We start from the raw sequence: 13,647 nt of genomic DNA on the forward strand, positions 1-13,647 counted from the left end.
CTTTTTATAGTTATGTATTTTTTCCAGTAGAGTATTCAGTTCACATTACATTACACTTTGCATTTAGTTGTCATGTGTCTTTAATCTCCTCTAGTCTGGAACAGTTCTTCAGCTTTTCTTTGACTTTCATCGCAGTGACATATTTGAAAAGTACAGATATTTTGTGGAGTTTATCTCAATTTAGGTTTGTCTTTTGCTTCCTCGTGATTAGAGTTGATTATGCTTTTTTTTAGTCTGGAATACTAAATAAATTATATTGCGTAGTTCTTCGTGAGTCACATCATGAGGCTTATGATGTCATGTGTCTCTCATTTGTCATCTTTTCCTTGTTTGGGATTGCTGCTAAAGTCACTATTATTTCAGTTCCTAAAATGTTTATTTTTTAAAACATGCTCTTCCAGCAAAGATGGGACTGTAAACTCCCACTGTGAGCCTGTAGACTTTCCAGAGCTTTTATAGCTCACTCTTCTCTCCTGAGTGTCCATGCATTTGAAAGGTTTTAATCAGCTATTACTCTAACTGGTTTTAATCAGCTATTACTTTAACTGATTTTAAGCTGTTTAGGTGATGAGTGACTTAGAGACCATGTGTGTCTGCTACTTCATTAAACAAAAAGAGGCTCATAATGTCACCTGATCCCATTGCTGGTGATTTTAATCTTGATCACTTGGTTAAGGTGATCTCTATCAGATGTATTCATTATAAGGAATTTTTTATTCCTTTGTAATTAAGGAGAATCTGTGAATTACAGAAATGGCCTCAAGTGCTTCCCCTTTGTGTCTGCATTCTTCTTTGATATAGGATTTTGCAGTTTCATCATCTCATTGCATTGTCTCATCAAGACATGGAGTATACTACTTCACCCTTCAAATATGGGCTTGGTGATGTAATTTCTTCGGGTAAATGTGTGTTGGCAGGACTTTAAAAAGTGCTCTGCATTGGAGTTTGCACTCCATTGTTGCTTTCTAAATCCTGCAACTCCCAGTACTCAAGAAGACAGGACTAGCTTACTGAAGGATGACAGACCGGCTTAAACAAAGATAAGCCATCCCAGCTGAGCCCTGCCCCAGGTCAGCTTGCCAACCACTAGACAAGTGACTGAGACCATCCAGACTAAAGTGAGCCAGCCAGAGCAGAACACCACCCTGATAACCCACAGAACCTTGAGAAATTATAGATGTGTACTGTTTTAAGCCACTAAGTTTGGGGGTGGTGTGTTATACACAAGAAGCTAATAATCCCCAGGGAAGTACTTTGGGATTACATAAATAACTGACTACATGCGCAACTTTTACTGACTAGTTTTATGATTCTTGCCTTAGTTACATATTACTACCAAGGTTGCAAAATGATATTGCTACCTTTTTTAGAGATGAATGTAAGTATGGGGACTTAATATGTTTTTCAAGGACATATGACTTGTAAGTGGTTTTACCAGCATTAGAAGCTCAATCTTCTTCCTGCTGGTCCATGGCCTTTCTCAGTGTGCCATGCAGAGGTAGGTGAGTGACCTGATAACACAACTGTAACTCAAAAGAGCAAGCAACAGAGAAAAAGTCTAGTGTCCTTGGTGTTATGAGTGGCACCCTGTGTCCTCACACATGCACAGAAGCACCTCTGGTAGATGCTCCCTAATTGAAGGGTGCAGGGAGGTAGGCAGGATGGACAGTGGAGGAGAAAACATTAAGTACAGTTATCATAACAGGTTAGATGTTAATTGATTCATGGAAAGATATAAAGATAACATCTCTAAAAATTGCCTTTCATGAATATAATGAATGTCATTGATACTGGATTATAATTAATAATGTATATTTGTACAACATAGCTCAATATTTTTGGAGTAGCTTATGTCGTCCCCAAATTTTGCCACATTAACTAAGCAGAGGTAACTAAGACAACATGAAGTGACCCTGTGAGAGGAAGAAAGGACCCCTATGTTACCCTCTCACACAAATAAAACTGAAACAAGAAAGTCAAGAACCAAAACTAACCAAGAGCCAAAAGTGAATAAATATCAAAGCATAGACTTGAACTCAGCAATTCCAATTTCTGAAGAGTCCTTCTCACATGGCAGTCAGGGGTAGGTCCGAAGTCTTAGGATGCTAATATATCTGAGTCCTAAGTTTGTGCCTTGTGCCACGCACTATTCTAAAATCCTTACATATATTTTAACTCAGTATCATGAACTTTCTACTATACTACACATTAACTTTACTTATAAATGACTGCATATTTATTTTGAAATGCAACTTGCAGGTGTGTGTGTGTGTGTGTGTGTGTGTGTGTGTGTGTGTGTGTGTGTGTGTGTAAAGACTATCTTCCTGAGAAAGGAATTTAAAGCCCTACCTTTTTTCTTTACTGCTCCCTAAAAAATTTAAGAGTACGAGGAAGCTCTTTGCGTTTCCAGGTCTCTTAACAGTGCTTTTGGTGGCAGCGGCTGTCGCTAACCAGAACATTAGGATCCTGCCAGGGTAAACCAATTGTAATTGACTAAAGGCCAAACTCTGGCTCGTCCTTTTTGCTTCCGCGCCTAAACCTCAAGTTCCCCGCAGCTTCTCTCTATTGGAGTCGACGGCGGGGGTGGGTTTACTAGAGCTTTCCCCCGAGGGCAGTCTCCGACCTCTAAGAAGCTTCCTGGTGCACTGGACCAACGCGGTGTATGCCAGCCTGCTTTCGCAGGGTGGGGCCCCGGGGCATCAGGGGTCGCGGGGCGCTCTGGGTGGAGAGGAGCCGACCCCACGGTTGCTCTTGGGTGCCAAGCCTGCCAAGTATCGCGGGACTTGTGCACATCGCTGGAGCGGCAGCTCCAGGAGCAGCTGGAACACGCTCAGTGAGCACCGCCCCAGCCCGGGGAGGAGCGGGAGCGGAGAAGGGGGAGGGCTGGAGGTGCTGGTTACGTAAATGATACTAGCCCAGTGAGAGGCCTCCAGGCTGGGGCTACGGGAGGGGGAGGGACCGCGCGAGGAGGAGGGGCTGAGAGGGAGCGTGCCGGGGTGGGAGGGGGGCGGGGGCTGGGGGCGAAGTGACCAGGCGGCGGCAGCGGCGGCGGCGGCGGCTCTGCCGAGGTGACAATGTGCTAGGAGCCTTCGCTTGGTCTTCTGCTCCTCCTCGGCCTCGGCGCCCGCTCTCGCCGCGCTCGCGGAGCCCTCCAGCCCGCCGCTGCGCTATGAGGGCTTCTCTCCGGGGCTGGCCGAGGCCGGAGCCGGCTTGCTCTGCTCGCGGGGAAGTGTGAAGTGAGAGGCGCCGGCGGGAAGCCGGGCTGCACGCGGCGCTCGCGGGCCGGCGCGGGTTCCAGGTGAGCGCGGGCTCGGCGCGCTGCGCACTCGGCGCAGCCGGCCGGCGCCTGCCGGGCTGAGTCGGAGGCTGAATTCCGTGCGTGGACCGCTGTACCCTCTTCGCGGGATCCCTGGCCACAGTAGCAGGTCTCCGTCTCTCTCTTGCTTACCCTCTCTTCCTCTGCCTGGAGCGAGTCACCTCTGGGCAGCCCGAGTGCCCGGGTGGGCGCCGCAAAGTCCCGCAGCGGGTGGCAGGGTGCGGAGCTGAGCTCCCGCGGTCGGTCCCGGGGCAGGGGCGCGGACGAACCCGGTAAGGCGGCACCCCGCGCGGTGGGAGCGCGCTTGCCCGCCGCTGCAGGTGCGGAGGGAGGACTGCGAGGCGCGAACTTTCCGCCACCGCCCGCCCTCTATCCTGCTTTCTCCGCTTGCCGGGCGAGCTGGGGAACGATGGCCACTCTCTGCGCCCTGGTGGCGCTCGGCGGCGGGGGCTGCTCGGCCTTCCCGCCCCGGCAAGTTTCTCACCAGCTGCGGGCGCCCGGGGGCTGCGGTGCGCGGGCGCATCTACTCTGTCCGCCGGACATCGGGGACGCGCTCGGTCTCGAGTGTCTTCCTCGACGGCTGCCTTCCTCTCTTTCTGTCTCCCTTTGCCTCTCAAACCCTCTGTGTGTCCATTTCTGACTCAGTTTCTTTCCCTGATTCTCTGGATCCCCGCACCCGCTCCAGATTTCTCTGTCTCTTTTTCTTTCTCTTTCTCCCTGTTTTTTTTTGGGGGGATGTCCCTGTGTCCCTGGTATTCTATCTCTTCGCTGTCTCTCCGTCTTGCTATATTTTCTCTTTCTGTTTCTGCTTCTCGCTGCCTGTGTCTGTCTCTCTGTCTCATCTATCGTGCCTGGCCCTCTCGAGCACCACCAGCTCGCAGACCCGGAGGCTTCTTGGCCAGAGGAGCACGCCCCGGCCTGCCTTCTGGGCACCTCCAGGTACAGAGACTTCCCTTCTTGGAGAGGAGATGGGGGGCTCGGGGATGGAGACAGTCTACTCTTGGCTGGGCTATCCTGGAGTCGAGGGACTGAATGAGGGGGCGCAAGGGCCAGCCTCCCATCCCTGGGTCCGAGGGCGCTGCCGCGAACCCGGGGGCAAGGAAGCTGTTGGTCCGGACAGGGAAAACTGCGGGCGCCCCTCCCCTTCCCCCGTTCTTCGACTAGGATCAGTTGAATTTCCAGGTGGAGAGTCTACATCTCTAGCCTTTTACAGTCAGCCACTGGAGGAGACAGTGGGCAGATAAACACAGAAGCTTCGGGATCCAGGGAAAACTAACCTGGAAAGGGTGGGAGCTTTTCAAAGGCTAAGGTGTTGCTAGCGAAGGAGAGAAGCGTTGGGAGACTCTCTGCTTTAAACTGTCATAATACTCAATCCTTGAGCGGTTTCCTTGGAAGAGATAGCTGTCCCTCTTCCCAGAAATACAGCACAGAGATTTTATTTGCAGGGCTAAAGACACTTGGCCACCCCGACCCCCTGAAATTTCAAGTGTCCTTGGGGCCCCCCAGATCTTAAGCTTTATATGAAGGCTGCCTTTACCCAGGATTGCTCCCCTTGCCCATCGTGTGTGTGTGTGTGTGTGTGTGTGTGTGTGTGTGTGTGTGTGTGTGTGTGTGTGTGTGTGTGTGTGTGTGTGTTTGCATTCATGCCCTCTAGTGTTAGAGAAACCTGCTGGTTTGAGAATATTGAAAAGTAAGGTCAACCTATTGGTGACGTACTTTGGACCTCTCACCTTCCCAGATTATTCTCCTTGATTTCACCCATCCTTTCCTTTTCTTCAGCTGATCTCTACAAACTCTTCCTCTCCTACAGAATTAGAACCTTAATACTGAAACCCTTTTCAAGTGACTTCAGAGGTGGATAGATTTGAAGAATTTTCATAGCCTAAGGTAGGCTTTAAACATAAGAAACGTACATTTTCCTGCACGATTTTCCACAAGCTAGGATTTCATGTCTGTTCGTTATGTCCCGGCCCACCTTCAACTCCACTGAGTTTTCTTCAGCTGCTCCTGCTTGTTTAAGTAAATACTTTTAATTTACTCTTTCTTTGATGCTCATCCCATTGTAGGGCTTAAGCTGCTTGCTTAAGTATAGATATTGTGTCTCAGATCAGATTTGGGGAAGAAGAAAAGAAAGCTTTTCCAAAGGAAGCACAGTGCTGCTGCTGTAGATTAATTCTGGATCTGAGTCCAGAGTGGGACTAGATGCTGTCTCAGATATGCAGACCCTAGCTCAGTGTGGGAAAACCAGTAATGCTTGCTAGGAATTTTTGGTTGATTGGGGGCTTTGAAGTCACCTAGCTATGCTAATAAGCCCACATACAAGAAGTTGAATTGTGCCTCTTTTTTCTGTTTAATTTAGTCTTTTATGAATGGGAACTGAGGTCTAGTGCAAGGGATGTTGAAACATGAGTCGGCTGTGTCTTTTTACCTCAGTTGCTGCTTGAATTTGCCCCCGTGTGCAAGACTTTAACTTGGCTGATAACTTGTTCTTTACCAGTCACTGCAGAATTGAAGGAATGCATTTAGAGGCTCGGATGGGTGGCGTCTCTCAATCTTCTTACCTGAGAGTAAACTAGGGCATGACATCATTTGTGGGTGAATACATTCATGTGGTTTTAACAGGTGAAAAGTTTTTTCTTTCAGTATGAAGAACAGGTGTCTCAGCTTAAAATAATTGAGGGCTATAAGTTGATCTGCAAACCAAATCACTTACCTTAAATAGTTTACAGGTTTTCTTACTGCTTCAAATATATGGGGTGAAGGTGTGATACTTCATGTTTATGAGAATTTGCCAGAGTACCTGGAAATGTACTGCCTTCTGAAATGAGATACTAGTAGGAATCTGTGTGCTGCAGTATTGCTTTTTTGATGATATGGTAGTCACCTCTTAAAACAGTTGGGGCTTTACCACGAGTGTTGTTCAGGAGCACGTTCAAGGCAATTTTGCTTGAAAAATATTACTTGTGAATCAACTGATCCTCTCCCCTATTTTTTGTATTTAAAAGTAGCAAAGACATAGTGAAGGTGGAAATTCTGATACAGGTTGAGATAAATTCTGATTTCTTACTGATAAGAATATTGAGACACATTTAACTTTTTAACTTAAAGTGCACTAATTTCAGGTCAAAATTATGTCAGCGTGAAATACGATGTTTCCATTTTCCTAACTTGATTTTTAGAAGTGGTAGTTGTAACAGGAACATTTCTATGTATTAGATATTTTGCAGCTTTTTAAAACTCTGACATTTTAGGAAGAGGGGAGAGAACAAGTAGTAAATGGGTATTTTGAGTCTTCCTAGATAGGTAAATGAAGAGGATATTGGTGTTTCTGAATAACAAAAAAAGTACAGAAAATGACTGAGAGTAAGGTATCAATAAAGTCCCACCATGTGAAATAAATAATATTACATGTCTCTGATAAGTGTTTATTGTCTTCATGAAAATGAACAGTTAGTATAGTTTTAACCTTTAATTTGCCTTATTAAACACATTTTCAAGTGGTACCTCTTGCAAGAAACAGCAAATTCTTAACTGGGACTTTTAATACATCACCTTCTTGAGTTTGTCTTGGTATTAGTAGTAGGAACATGTAGACATCTTAAATTTGATGTCTAGCAGTTTAAATGTAGCAGGATTACTACTTTGAAGTCTGAGTGACCATATGCCTAATTATCCAAGAATTTTAACTGGGCTTTGGTTCTAAATCCTTCCTGCCATCAGAATAAGCACATGTGAAACATCAAATTAAGACTTTATATATGTATATATACTCATATTGACTCTGACAAGCTATTTGATGACATTTCTAAATATGCCCCTTCTCTTGCACACACACACACAGAAGCACATGTTTGAATACATAAGTCACATTTAAAGATCATATACTGTCTGCTTTTATAAACCATTTATCATTTTTAACAGATTAAACTTCTATTTACAATTTCTATCTTAAAGCACATTGTTTACTTAGAGATGTTTGCCATTCAGTTACGCCATACGTATTTTTGAAGAGTCTAGCTTTCCATTGTGAAATTTAGTACTTGGAGAATTCAAAGAAATTTGTGAAAATGTATAAACACATGAATTTAGTAGTAGTTGGTCATCCATTGGGGGCATTATAAGCAATTATCTTTGGGAGCAAAATATAAATCAAATGTATTTTATTCATTTTGATACTGATTTCTTCTTGATTCAGTTTTAGAACTATCTGTGTGTTTTCAATGTAGTATATCTATAATAATATATTTAACTGGTCCAAGATGATTACCAAGAAATAAGTACAGATGGCTAGAAACATCTGTGTGATTAATGTATGTTCTGATGTCCTTTTTGAGTACAATAACTAAAATTCATTTTTGGCTGTGAGTTTTCCAATTTTATTTTCTTAGTATTTCTAGGACCTATTTAATTAAGCTGAAATTCTTATTTATTTTTTTTACAAGTTATTACTTCAGATTATTAGGAGATTATTGGGGTTTAACATTTAAAATGTAAGTTCCAGTAGGAGACATGCTTTTTCTCAAAGGACACATCCATATAACTATAGACCTCATGAACTATCAGTTTCTCTCTTAATGTTTACCCTACTGTGTATTGTCCTCTCTTCACAACAGGTCTAAAGCAAGATGCAAAATATCAATTATTAAAAGTTATCCCATATTAATAGTTAATCCTCCTAACATAGCTTTGAGAGGGATTTAGGGAAAATAGTGACTGTTACCATCATAGGTATGAACATACTTGTGATCGTGTTTTTTGTTAGATGAGAAAATTAAACACACTGTCCATATTACTCAGTTTCCTTTTGAATTTTTTTCAGAAGTGCTTGCTGTTAAGATAGATGAGGACTGTCTAAGGTACATCATATCAGTGTTTTTAACATGATGTAGAATTAATTGGGACTCTGATAAATTAAACTACACTGAATTGTCACTTAAGTCTTATTTAAGATCTTGTAGAACATTATAGGAAGAGTGTGATTAAACTGTTGGTTGGCACTTTGGTGAGCATAATACATGTGCTGAGTAGCCACTGTAAACAAGAATTTGAAGCACAGCCTGTGCATTCAAAATCATCTAAATTACACCTCCGAGATAGTAGTAAATGCCAACTTAGTCTCTTGCCTAATATTAATTACCTTGATATTATAAACACAGCATCACTTTTTTTGTGTGTTAAAAAATGAATTTTGACATATGGGGAGGATTATCTTGTAGACCAGAGGCATAATAACTTACTTAATGTCCTGCTGAGATTTTTATTATATAATTAGTTTCAGATGGAGAGGATGAGATTTATATGGCTATCGAGACCCCTATGCAGTACTGCCATTAGTCTACTGAAAGAAAAATGGGAATACTTGGAAGCAAATGCATGTAAAGGTATAGCCATTTCAGTTTATTGAGTTTGAGTTAAAAATGATTACCAATTGATAAAATAACTAAAATTTATTTGCTAGATACTTTATACTTCTGGGTAAGTAAATATCTAACAGCTCTTACCACTTTTTATCCTCATAAACATTTGAATAATAAGTAGTATGACTCTCCCCATTGTATTAAAGAGGAATCATTTGCTTGAAATCACACAGCTAATGTGTGTTAGTAGGGCCAGGGGTCACATCAGTTCTTTCTGTCTCTGAAGCCAGTGCCCTTACAGTACTCAGTCTAACATTTTCACTAATGACTAATAAAATGAGTGTCAACCTCCATGTGAAGATTTTCTTTTGCATGGTAAGAATGATTTTAACAAATCTACGTATATCACAATCGTTTTACAAAAGAGTGGACATTGTAACACCAACTGGTGGTGGAACTAAGTCTCAAAATCTCATCCTTAAAATAGAATACATTTAGCTTCTTGTGCATTTTTCTACATTGTACTTATTTTTCTAATTTAGCAAAGACTGATGAAAATTTCATCACAGTCTGGTAATTTATTTCACCACATTCTGTAGCCTATGATTGGGAGCGTTTCATAGTCAGAACCACTATAAGATAATACGCTGCCTAGCCCGTGGGCCCCGAGCACCCACACAGCACAGGCCAGCATGGTTGTCATAGCCAGGACTTAGCCCTTAGATCTGTTCCCTCATCTTCCTAGTTGCAAATCTGGACAGTAACATTTATACCTAAGCAAGATGCTAGCAATTGCACTAGCCTCAGTTTACTGCATCAGTGTGTATTGAAAGGATTAGAGGATTGAAGGTGACTTGTTCCTTCATGGTAGTTAACCACAAATCACCATCACTAAGACTGTACCAATCTGAGTCCTTGGATGAAGAATAAATGTTGGGGAAGACAAAAGGAGCATGTCTCAAAAACTGATTCCATCCTTCCCTTTAACCAGTGTGTCCCAGCCTTAGGGATGAGTTTGCTCCTTTTTATGTCTTTGTTTGCCTTGGTGAGGACAAAGCAGTTTTGCTTTAGGTAAGAAAGAAAATTCCAGAGCTGAACTTCTAACTGCTTTTGTAAAACTGACTGATGCTATTAAATCCCAAGTTGCTTTGGATAGGGACTGTTGTGGCCAGTGAAGAGGAAAGGAATGCCGCTGGAGTGCAGGAGATGTAGTTACATTGACCGAGGGCACTGTTTAATGTCACTGCTAACAAACCAGTTTGTAAATTGAAATTACCTCAAGGGACGTTTATTTGTTTGTTTGTTTTAATACAGGTTGATCTCTGTATCAACAGAGTCTCATTTGCCTGGGATGAATCCAAGAGGATCTATCTTTATAAACATTTTCCTAGATGAGTCTGAGGTCTCAAGCAACCAAAGTACTTCTAGTACATTTTTCAGATTTATCAGTTTTTATTTATTTAACAAAATAGAGAAGGTACGGTGTTCTGGACTCTGTTCTGAGTGCTTTACAGATATTAATTCATTCAATCATAGCAACCTCCAAGGTAGGTTTTATTGGTACCTCCGTTTTACAGATAAGGAAATTGAGACCCAGAAAGGTTAAGTTGTCCGGGGTAAGTTGATTGAAATGGCAAGGCCTGAGCTATGCTATGTTGGTGAAATGATTAAAATGATCTACTTTCAGTCACAAGGCTTGAAGCAACAGAACTGAAAATGAAACCCAGATTTGTATGTTTTGTTTCCTACCTGAATAAGTTTTGCCTTTAGAAATGAGGGAAGAAAATCTGACCGACAAACTCAGATTTGTAGAGTTGAAAACAGTTTACCTTTTAAGAAGTCATACCAGATTAAGAAAGAAAGTTAATTATGAAAGGGACAATAAACATGGAAAAAAATCAGTGATTTTCTTCAGGTAGATTGATGTTTGTCTCTTCATAGGTGCCGATCACTGTGCACCCCCAACAAAAAAGAAAACAAAAAAAGAAGTGAACAAACACATAGTGATGCAGACAAAAGAAAAAAAAATCAAAATCTATAAGTAGAATTTCTATATATAGACTTCAATCAGTAACTGATCTAGTAAGAAATAGCTTATTTTCCTGCAATACTGTTCATAAACTGTTTAAATTACATTCTAAAATATTAATATTTATGAAAGGATTGGAGAAATCCTACTGAAACTTCTGGATTTTTTTCTCAAATATGTTTTTTGTAAGCTTTTATTTTATGGAATATCTGTACAAATTTGTAATCACTGGTAATCTATAAAGAACTGATATATTAATCTTTGATGAGATACATTTTCTCCTTCTAGCCTTTGGTTGATTTTCAGCAACTTTCTGTTACTTAATATTTGTGATGAATGCACTCAGGCAGTGTTTTAATGACTTCTCTTTAGTCTTAAAAATATTATTTTAGACTGACTGACATTTGATTAGGTTGTGTAAATTACTTGAATTAGATACCCCAGTAGTGAGTCACCCTACCTATCTGGTTTTTTAAAAAGTAAAAATCTACACTTAAAAACAATCCTGTTTTCAGATTCTGTAAATGAAGTGAGAGCTTACGGGATTACTGACTAGCCAAGTTTTAAAACTCAGTACTACTGTCTTTCCTCTTTCTCTCACAGCAAATTCCACCTCTTTTTCTAAACCCTCAAGGCTCATATTTCTTGATTTTCTTGATAGTTCAGTCTCAAATGGGATTATGGATCACTCATCCTGAAAAGTATTAGAAACCAGCCTGTGCCTGATCATGATTCAGATTTCTCCCATATCCTTTGGATTTTCACAGTTTCTGTGTATTTTCTTCTCAAGTAAATACTGTTTCATCATTTTTCATTACTCTCTTTCTTCCATATCTTTTCCCTGCCCTTCTCTTCCTGTCTTCCTTCTTCATAATGCTCTCGACTTTAAATTGTCTTTTTCTGTGGTTTAATACATCCTCATGAAGCAGGGCTGGACTGTGTATTCGTTCTCTTGGTTCTCTAAAAAATGTAAATAAAAAAAGAGCTTCTGTTCATTTCATCATTTAGTCCCTTAGTAAGTAAGAGGCAGACGCTCTGGCTCTTGCATCTGGGTCATTTAGCAGGAGGCTCGGGATGCTAAATTCACATCTCATTACCTTTGTCTACTTTTAGCATTGTGTGCTTGGGCCCTGTGGTCAGTTGGCAGGCACTGGCTCCAGGGGAATGCTGTGTTATTTGAGGGGGTGCCAATTTCAGTTGCCACACAGTTCTCACATTCCTTGGTCAGGTTTTCCTTATCAAAAGTCCAGGACATGTTTCATTGTTAACTCTAGGCTATTGACTTCATGTCAGGATTTCATTGTGATATTAATTGATAGATGGTGATGAACAATTCGTAAAATTTATATTCCATGGCTCCTGTTCCCTGACTTTGGGATGGTATTTTTCCCTATTTGGTAAACCTAGAGCAGACATTTTGTCACAGATTTTTTAAAGAGTTTTATTGTTGTTCACTAAGTTGAGATGAATCCTAGGTAATTGGATGGTGCAGCTGAATTAACACATTGAATTGCTGCTTATGAGACACTTCATTTGCTGTTGTAGACAACAATAGGCCCATTTTGCTTCTACAATGCTCAGATTCTTATTATCTATATAAAATTCTAATTCAAGTGGGATAACATGTATGCCTCATTTCCATCCCTTTGTAAGGAAAAATAACCTCCACAAATCTAAGATATTTGAAACTATCTCATTAAATAATTTTGAATTTCAACACATCTTTTTTTGAGAATGTTAATCAGTTGTCTCGTTGCTCACAAAAAAGACATTTCAGAGACACGCAGTCAGTAGTACTGCTTTTACCCCGTGTGCCCTAGGACCTGTGCACACGTGCAGTCTGCGTTTGCTTCAGGAGAGAGCCTTGTCCGAGTGATTCTGGGCAGCATCACCACCATCATAAGCATGGTGATGTGCAGCAGTGTGACAATCATGTCTGTTCTTGGGTTTTCCTCATTTTAGGTGTTTTAAGGGCAACTTCTGTAGGTCAGTGGAACGGCTTTTAAACAGGCGAGTTTTCATTTCACAAGGGAGGATTAGGACATATCTTTATCTAAACTCCCTCCTGAAACCTCATGAACTTAAACATTAAATTAAGGAATTAAAAAGATATCAAACTGTCACAATTTGGATGGAATGAAGCAGGGCGGAGGAAACTGCCCAAGATAGGGGGCAGTGGCCTGAGGTTGAGGAGGGAGCCCCTTTACCCTGAACAAGAACCCAAAGGCTGAAGGCTCACCGAAGCCAAGAAAAATAGAGTAGAAGAAGGGCACTGAGACTGAGACAAAATAATGACTCAGCGTGTATAACTGGAATAGCCCACCTTGCAGTCACAGCGTCTACTTCCTTTGCAGATGTCCTTGTAGCAGGTTTTTTTCCCTGCCCTTCCCAACCATCCCCATTAACATGGACTACTGAGGGGCGGTAAGGGCGACTAGGGATGCATCTTTCAGCTGTAGAATAAATTCCCTTTTATTTTGGCACCTAGGGTTATCAAGCCTAAGGATTAGTTCCTTCCTTACCCTGAAGCAAAGTCTTCTGTACAGCAAGACCCACTCAAGTACAGAAAGTTCAGCCATTTCTGCTCTTTTATTCTTAAATACAAGACAGCAACCAAGTATTACCAGACATTTAAGAAATAATTTAATGAAAAAGTTTTAACAAAAATCTGCAACATGAAAAAGAAAGACCAAGATAAATGAAAACCAATGACAATAAAATGACCTTTCAGGGAGCAGATAATTAAAAGACCATACAAGAGACCAACAAAATTAATTTTTTGAAAAATTCAAGAAAATATTGCATTCGTAAAATAAGATGATAGGGAAAAGACACAAATGGAGAAGAAAAACTGTTGGAAATTAAAGATTTTCAAATCAGCATTTTAAGGCAACATTTGTAATGTCAAATTGAGAAAAACTCTCAACAGTGCAAACAAAAAGAAC

At 41.3% G+C, this 13,647-nt stretch overlaps 1 protein-coding gene across 5 annotated transcripts in view; it reads left to right on the forward strand.

The window, feature by feature from the left end:
• Positions 1-3,011: 3,011 nt before the first annotated feature.
• GALNT13 (polypeptide N-acetylgalactosaminyltransferase 13) overlaps positions 3,012-13,647 on the forward strand; it is a 462,125-nt gene continuing 451,489 nt past the window's right edge. For 2 of the 5 annotated variants that reach the window (XM_074363678.1, XM_074363673.1), the window contains exon 1: positions 3,012-3,425. The gene's annotated coding sequence lies outside the window, so the exon portion shown is untranslated. Of the gene's footprint in view, positions 3,426-3,447; positions 3,589-3,773; positions 4,256-13,647 lie in introns of those variants that run through there. The other 3 variants (XM_074363674.1, XM_074363676.1, XM_074363675.1) reach the window with 3 other exon arrangements.

Source organism: Camelus bactrianus, chromosome 5, assembly GCF_048773025.1.
Source record: "Camelus bactrianus isolate YW-2024 breed Bactrian camel chromosome 5, ASM4877302v1, whole genome shotgun sequence".
NCBI classification, from domain to species: Eukaryota; Metazoa; Chordata; class Mammalia; order Artiodactyla; family Camelidae; genus Camelus; species Camelus bactrianus.